This window comes from Cupressus sempervirens, chromosome 3 (assembly GCF_028749045.1).
Source record: "Cupressus sempervirens isolate cs-2001-9-10 chromosome 3, ASM2874904v1, whole genome shotgun sequence".
In the NCBI taxonomy this organism is placed as follows: Eukaryota; Viridiplantae; Streptophyta; class Pinopsida; order Cupressales; family Cupressaceae; genus Cupressus; species Cupressus sempervirens.
The window spans coordinates 531,904,086-531,911,978 of NC_143120.1; the positions used below are offsets into that span (position 1 = coordinate 531,904,086).

Here is a 7,893-nt window from a genome sequence, read left to right on the forward strand (position 1 = left end):
TCAACAATATTTTTTGCAACTCAGCTCTAGGATTGTCTCATTTTATGTAGCTTATAGGAGATGAAGTTCAGGAAGAAACAAGGTGACATTTTTTGTTTGTTTTTTTAGAGGCAGAATAAGCAAAGACTTGGTGAAATGCAAAGAAGCCTCATGGAAGAGGAGGAGATGTGTGCAAGCTATAGGTGGAAGAAACGTAGAAAGAACAGATGGACAAATGGCGAAAAATTTTTGTTTTTTTTTTTTTTTGTAAAACAAAGATGAATTAGAAAACAATGTATTTGAAAGTAAGGAGTTAGGGGTATAGATGTATAACGCTTTAGAAAGCTTAGATAGGAGACTTTTAAAGGAATGTGTGTATGTGAATGAAAGGCTAATCTTTAAAAGCCTAATTTTGATGATGTAAAAAATGTTATTTTAATAAAATAAAAACTATTATCAACCAAAAAAAATTAACAAATACCACAAAATATTTGTTAAAATTATAATGTTTGGAGATATAAATCATCAATTTTAATAGAAATAAAAATAAAAATCTTAAAATAGGAGGAAATGGAGATAAATAAAATATAAATAAGTTTGGGTATAATAAATTAAATTTCAATCATTTTGTAGTAGATATCTATCAGTATTTCTTTAGATAGATTTTTTAAAGATATATATTATATTAGAAATAAAAAAATCATGGTATTGTCCAATAGTCACTTTTACTAAATGTTGATTATGGCCTTTAACCTAATTTTCATTAAATTCTAATCATAGTTAATTATCTTGGTGCCAATATAAGGTAATTGTAAAAAAAAATCTGAAATTACTAATATAATAATTTAAAATTCATTTTGGTTTAATTTCCTATTACATTCAAAATTTGGGTTTAATATGGTTTAGGGTGATACAAGAGCATCTTGGGTACTTCGCAATCTCGTGTCAACCAAAACTATATCAAAAATAGTATATTTATTGTAACCTAAGTTTTAATTTAATATGCGAGAGCCCATATATTAAAGCTATAAGTTTCAAGATGCATCCACAAAATTGTTTAAGGTCTATATTTTTAAAAATTAAATCTTACTTTTTCCATTCATTGATTAATATTTCATTAAACATACTAATTAGTTTAGTTAAAAATTAATCATTTAACTTAATTAATAAATTTTAAAAAGTTGTAATGCATTTATTTATAAAGCATTATATTAATGAAAAAATATTGTATTATATACAAAATTGACTTAGAGAAGTTTGTTTGATCATAAAACAATTTCATGAATAAGGAAGTAGTAGTTTGTCTATGCTTCCCCATTTTGCATACATGTCTACCAAGCTTTTGCAACTATATGCACACAATATTCGAAGACTTTCAAAAAGGGGGAAACTAGCAATGTTTTAGAATTGTTGTTTTGCTCTTATTAATTGTTTGTGGCATTTTTATGATGGAAGTCCATACCATAACCCAAACTTAACTCTTTGAACAAATCAATTGATTGCATTTTATACCATAATTGTATTTCGTGTGAACAAGTCTTCAAGATTTTCTTGAAAAACATTTAAAATGACTTACCTACACTTTGACATTTTGCATACATGTGGATTTATCAAGTTGCAACTACATTTTAATTTAAAAAATAAAATAAGACATGCAAATATTGAAATAATAAACAAAATAATTCAATTAAATAAAAGAATAAATGTTATATCTTTTCTAATAATAAAATGATTATGCATTATTGGTATTTATTTTACTTGTGCAAACATCTTTATCTAGAAATAATGAAATTGCCTAGATTTTTTGTATCTCCTTATTTAATGTACTCATTTTTCCAATCATACATATAAATGATTCCTATCCCCTAAAATTGCATGTACATAAACATGCAAATATACATGCAACTAATATAATTTTATGAAAACTAATTTATCAATAAAAACTAAAATATTTAATTTGAAATAGAAACATATTAACCACTCCTTAAAACAATTAACATGAACATTTAACTAGACAATTCTCTAGTGTTATCTTTGCTAAGAAGTAAGTACTCTTCCTACATCAACTATCTTTCTTGCATAGAGAACAACATTACTTAATAAAATACTTTCATTTATATTATCACAATAGTTGAATTGATTTATATTGGTGTACTCAAATTAATTATATCATATATTTGTATTAAAGTAAACAATATATGATCTTTGTTTCGATCAATCATTTACAATGTCACTATGATTAATTGATTTTATCGAGATATATTTCAATCAAATCTATTACATAGACAATAATGTTGCCCAATAATATATAATCCATTATCTATAATTTCACAATAATAATGGAATTGAATAAAATACACGTTTATTATATACAACATCAATCATCTATTATGTCATTAATTGAATTGATTTTATTCATGTATACATCAACTAACCCAGTTACATAGTCAACTAACCCCCAACTGATATAAACCATATTTTAATTTTGGCCGTTATCAATCATCTTCAATTATCCCAATATTAACTTATTTATATGTAGAACGTATAATTAATAACAAATAAAAAACTTTCATTAAAGTCCCTCCCAATATAAATATAAAAGTAAACCAAATAGTTAATTCCTTTCATAAATATACCTGAAAAACATATAGGTATAACTCCAATTATAAAATCTAATTTAAAAATTAGTTTCAGCATTAATCCAAAAACTTGAATTGACTCCAGCAAACTCCAGATTAAAAAAAGTAGAGAATCCTCAACCTTCTTCAAATCAAATATAATTGGCTTCACATCCTATTTTCAGAAGTTCAGGCAATTGACACAATATTTATTGAGCTGGTTTGATCAACTGCAATAACATCATTAATATTCTCTGCAAACTCTCTGTGAAAAAGTTTGCCATTAAAAAATCCATTATAATCTTCCTCCAACACAACCATCTCGATTGATAATAAAAAAAGTCAGATTAACAGGGTAAGTTTACGTTACAATAGACCAGAATTTTGGAAGCCAACCAAAAAACAAAAATATTTACAGTATACGTTACTGACATCCATCGAACGAGAAGATTTGAAATTAAACAAGAAAGCCATAACCTCGGAAACCGCCACCAGATCCATTGAATGCGAAGACTTGAATTTGAACAACAAAATGAAAATTTTGAATGAGAAGCTTTGAATTTGAACTGGAATGCAATTATTTTATTGAAATCTGATCACCCGTCAACTTAACCACGTACAATCATCACGCAGATTCCGATTATGACCCCGGAAATCAGGAATTTAAAATCTTCACGATCGTTCTGGTGCATTCTTTAATCGCAAGAAGCCAGATTGCATGAGAACCATCATGTTCTGTGTTTTTTGTTTAATAATAAGAGAAGATTTTACTATACATTAGATCAAATGTCGATTTTTCAGCCCGTTAAAGAAAGCTGAGCACGTTGCATAAACAAGCAGAATAAGCGCCAAAACAATCCTTGAAATCTTTCCAATCATTTTAATGCATTCTTTAGTAGCAAGATATCAGAATGCATGGAATCCGGCGTCAAATGATTTTTATATTAGTAAAGTGTCGATTTGAGTTATTAATGAAAATTTATCAGGTTGCAGAAACGAGTAAAATCAGTGCAAAAACACACCTAACGAGGCATTCAAATGCATAACTATAAATTATTTCAAAAAACTACTTGCAGAAACGAGCAAAACCAGTGCAAAAACAGATCTCCTGAACAATCTTACCAGGCAATCAAATTGCTTCCGATGCAAAGCATATTAAAATTTGATTCAAAATTCGAACGGAATACACAGATGCATTGGCCGTTGAAAAATGCAATTAGGGCTTATAAAAAGGAGCTTTGATAAATGTCGATTTTGGTTAGATTCCTGAGTCCGTCAAAAAATAGTGAATCAGGTTGCAGAAACGAGCAAATACAGTGCAAGAACAAACCTCGTGAGGACTCTGACGAGGCATCCAAATCTGCATTGATCCAAAATAAGACGGAATACACAGCTGAAAAATGCAATTAGGGTTTAAAAGAACAAGCATTGATACATGTCGATTTTGGTTAGATTTCGGAGTCCGTCAAGCAAAGTTAACCAGGTTACAGGACGAGCAAAATCAGTACAATAACATACCGCATGAGGACTCCGATAAAGGCATCCGAATTCAATTGCGTCAAACATATATTAATCCAAAAAAAGACGCAATACACAGACGCGGAGGCTGCCGAAAATTTAAATTAGGGCTGACCGTAAGATGCACAAATCATGAAGAGGAAATCCGAGGGTGGCGAGCAAGGGGGATGAATTCAGAGAGAGGAGTAGCAATGGGGGTCGGAAGAGGCGAAGTGCGGCACATAGGGCACGAGGCATGAAGACGAAGCCAGGCGTCGATGCAGTGAACATGAAAGAGGTGAAGACATTCAGGCAGCATACGAAGAACCTCCGATTCCTTGTATTCGCTCAGGCAAATGGAACACGAAACCTCCTCACCATGAGACCGCTTCTCCGAAAATGTCACAAGCGGATACGAGTCCAAGGTCGCCTGATCGACTCCCGCCGCGGCCGCCGCCCCTGTTTCTCTATGCACCGCCTCTCTCTGCACAACGCCTCCGGCAAGCTGACTGCGGCCATGAACGCGCACACAGACATACGAAGCCAACATCACGGTCGACAGCAGAACAAGTATTCCCACCGCAATGGCTATCCCGTAGCCAAGCCCTACCCTGCTCATGTCTCCCATTGTCGAATTCGTGCTCATGTTTTGCCGAGATTCGAACCCGCGACCTCTTTCAAACTCGATTTCTTGAAACCCTAACCCTCGGGGCCAATTATGCCCGCCATAAACCAAAAATTCCCTCGATTCCGAAACCAGAGAAGATGAAATGCAACCCCCGAGATCCTCCCCTTTCGCCTCCAGATTTTAGGTGTGGCCGTTTTGTTCCAGCAATTAAATACGGTGGGGGCATGTGACGCATCAGGAACCGAGATTATTAAAACCCTGAGCCTGGCGATTTCCCCTGCATCTGCGGTTACATCCCCATTGACCTTCGCTGTTCTGCATCGGAACAAACGATGGCCCAGTCGCATCATCCATTTATATATTCCAAGAAAATTATTAGCTTTCATTTAAAGTGGATTCATTTAATGAGGCATTAATGGCGGAACCAAACTACAAGCCCTTGTATTTACAGCCTCGCCACCGTCTGCAGCTTGCACTTAATTCTACCATACCCGATTCAGATGAAAACGTACAAATTTTTCCCTGATGCTCCCGTGATTAACACGCCAAATCGGTTCAAATTTAAGAGTTTTGAATTAATGGAAGCCGGCTGATCCAGCACTTGAGAGATCTACTTCCTGGGATATTTTAAATTTCTCACGTACAGTTTACTTGGTGAGATTTTTAAATCTGCGGTACAATTTTGCGTCGACTGGAAATGCATTTATTGAGAATTAATGTGCAAACGGAACTGATGCATCTGAGACGTTTCCTCAGAACTGATTATCCGTGGAAGGAGTTGCTGAAACAGATCTTTGTCAATCGCTCCTCAACGCGAGATTTTTAATTTTAGCCCGTTGGAATATAGATGTTTAACTCGAGGCGAATCAACTTTGTAATTGGTCTACACTGTTCATCTTGATAAGTAGGAGTTAATTTCCAAAGCTAGTCAAATTGTGATATGAATATTAGGATTTAACTGTGTGATTTTGAGTCAAACTCGATGACCAATGTTTCATGAGTAGTGATTCAACATGAATCCATCTCACATCACCTAGATTCAATGAGTGCTAAGTGTTCCATTTATTCTCATGAGAGATGGATTCATGTTGAATCACTACTCATGAAACATTGGTCATCGAGTTTGACTCAAAATCACACAGTTAAATCCTAATATTCATATCACAACTGTTCATCTTCTTATTTGGATCTTTTTCTTTTTCTTTGCGAACAAAATTTAATACAATTTAACTATTTTAAGTCATGTTCTTTCAATTTGTAGTGGGCATGAAATGTAAATGATAGGTAGCATTTTGTTTTCAAATTCAATTTGTACGATGGTAGGCTCAATCATTTCGTACAAGGAACTAAATCTTATATTGATTGGTTGGATCATTTCATCATTTTGAAATTTTGTTTATATATTCTCTTCTATTATCTTAATAAAAGTTTAAAGAGTGTGACATATTGATGGAAAAAAATCTAACTGAATCTACATCTATAGATACCTAGAAGCACCTAAAGAGGGTGCAATAATTATGCCGATTGTTAAATATATTTTCCTTCTAATATTATATTAGAAAATACAAAATAGTTAAATAATTTTTAATTAAAAAAATTTAAATACAGATTAATTTGAGAATATAAATTATTCAAAAATGTATTTCTATGAAGAATTATGTATTGTTGAAAAAATATATTCTTAAGATGACAAATATTATACATTCAAGTTGACTTTTGTCTCTAATTTTTTTGATGAATAGTCCTTTTCAATTAATAAAATTTACTAAGATTACAATTCACAAAAAAGGGTCGGGGGATACAGGATCACCCTGCGAATGAGTTCAATCGGCCAAAGCTGGAGCAAACAATATGGCCGCAGCCAGCAACTATAAACTATTCATCAAAAAAAAATATAACAACCTCATGCTGCCAAGGCAGTACCAGCAGAGGGAGGAGGATCATCTTTATCTGGAAATCTCCATGCATCAATGGGGTTGTAAGGCAGACTAAGAACAGTTCAGCCGTCAGCAGCATCTGCAGGATCTAGGGTAGTATTAGTCTCTGCATCCTTCTTGTCTGGCCGCGGAGGAGAAATTGCCAAGGCCAGTCGAGGAAACTTGCCAGAGTTCGCCCGTCCAAGGGGAGGAACCGGAGACCAGCCAGAAGCCCGCCCAGGGGGGGAGCTGGGGACCAGCCAGCACCACCACGTGGTGGGGAAGCGAAGCGGCGCCTCCAACCGCCATGACCACCGCTGGGAGAGTGATGGTGGGGACCCTGGGAGCGCGGCGTGTGAGAATGGCGGCCAGAGGACTGGTGTTTGGAACGACGACCATGGGATGAGGAAGCATCAGTTGAGGCCTCCGGAGGCACTCTAGCAACGGTACAAGGAGCATTGCCCCGGTGGTTTAACAATTCTTGTAAGTGGGCAACCTCCAGTGCAACTTTATTAGCTTGCACCTGTATCTGCATAATGACATTGTTACAAATGCATGCCTTAGTGTACATTGCAATGTTAACATCCAAAAAACTGTGAGTGAATAAAACTGCATTCCTATCTTTCCATAGAGAAAACAAAATTTCCATCCTTAAGGTATGCCAAATCTAGGAAAACTTCCAAGGAAATCTGGGGGAATCACCCAGAAGGATAATGTGCCATGAAAAAGGTTCGGGCCTGAAAGGCTTGAAAAAATCATGGATCCAGTGCCAATAATTCTGAGCACGTTTGCAAAACCAAAAAATATGCAAAAAGGACTCAGGTTGGCCATAGAAGGGGCATCTGGGATCAGGAACCCCAATGTGCTTGAGCCGAGGCCCCAAGGGAAGACCTTGGAAAGCAAGGCACCAAGCAAAGTGAGCAATCTTAGGTTCTGTAATGGCACTCCAAATAGTGTCAAACCGTTTTCTCCATTGAGAAATCGAAGAATGCAAATGCCACTGTTGATTAAGCGTGTCTACCATCGGAAGGTGGGGCGAAAGCCATCTATATCCCATATTGGGCTTATAATTGGTAAATGGAATGGCAGGAAACCACTTCCAATCATACCACCAAGGTCGAACAGACTAGATCCCCACTTTATGAAGTAAGTGCACAGGGATGGAAGACAACAGAAGCTCATAAGTTTAACGATCGGCACGAACAAGGCGGTATTGAACTTGCATATCCTCCCAATACCTGAAATTCATGGTGAA

General features: G+C 35.1%; 1 pseudogene across 1 annotated transcript; it reads right to left on the reverse strand.

Moving 5' to 3' along the window:
* Positions 1-3,993: 3,993 nt before the first annotated feature.
* On the reverse strand, positions 3,994-5,571 carry LOC149567509 (RING-H2 finger protein ATL67 pseudogene; annotated as a pseudogene). Its single transcript, XR_016361632.1, has one exon. The product of XR_016361632.1 is annotated as an RING-H2 finger protein ATL67 pseudogene (transcript).
* Between the last annotated feature and the right edge of the window lie 2,322 nt (positions 5,572-7,893).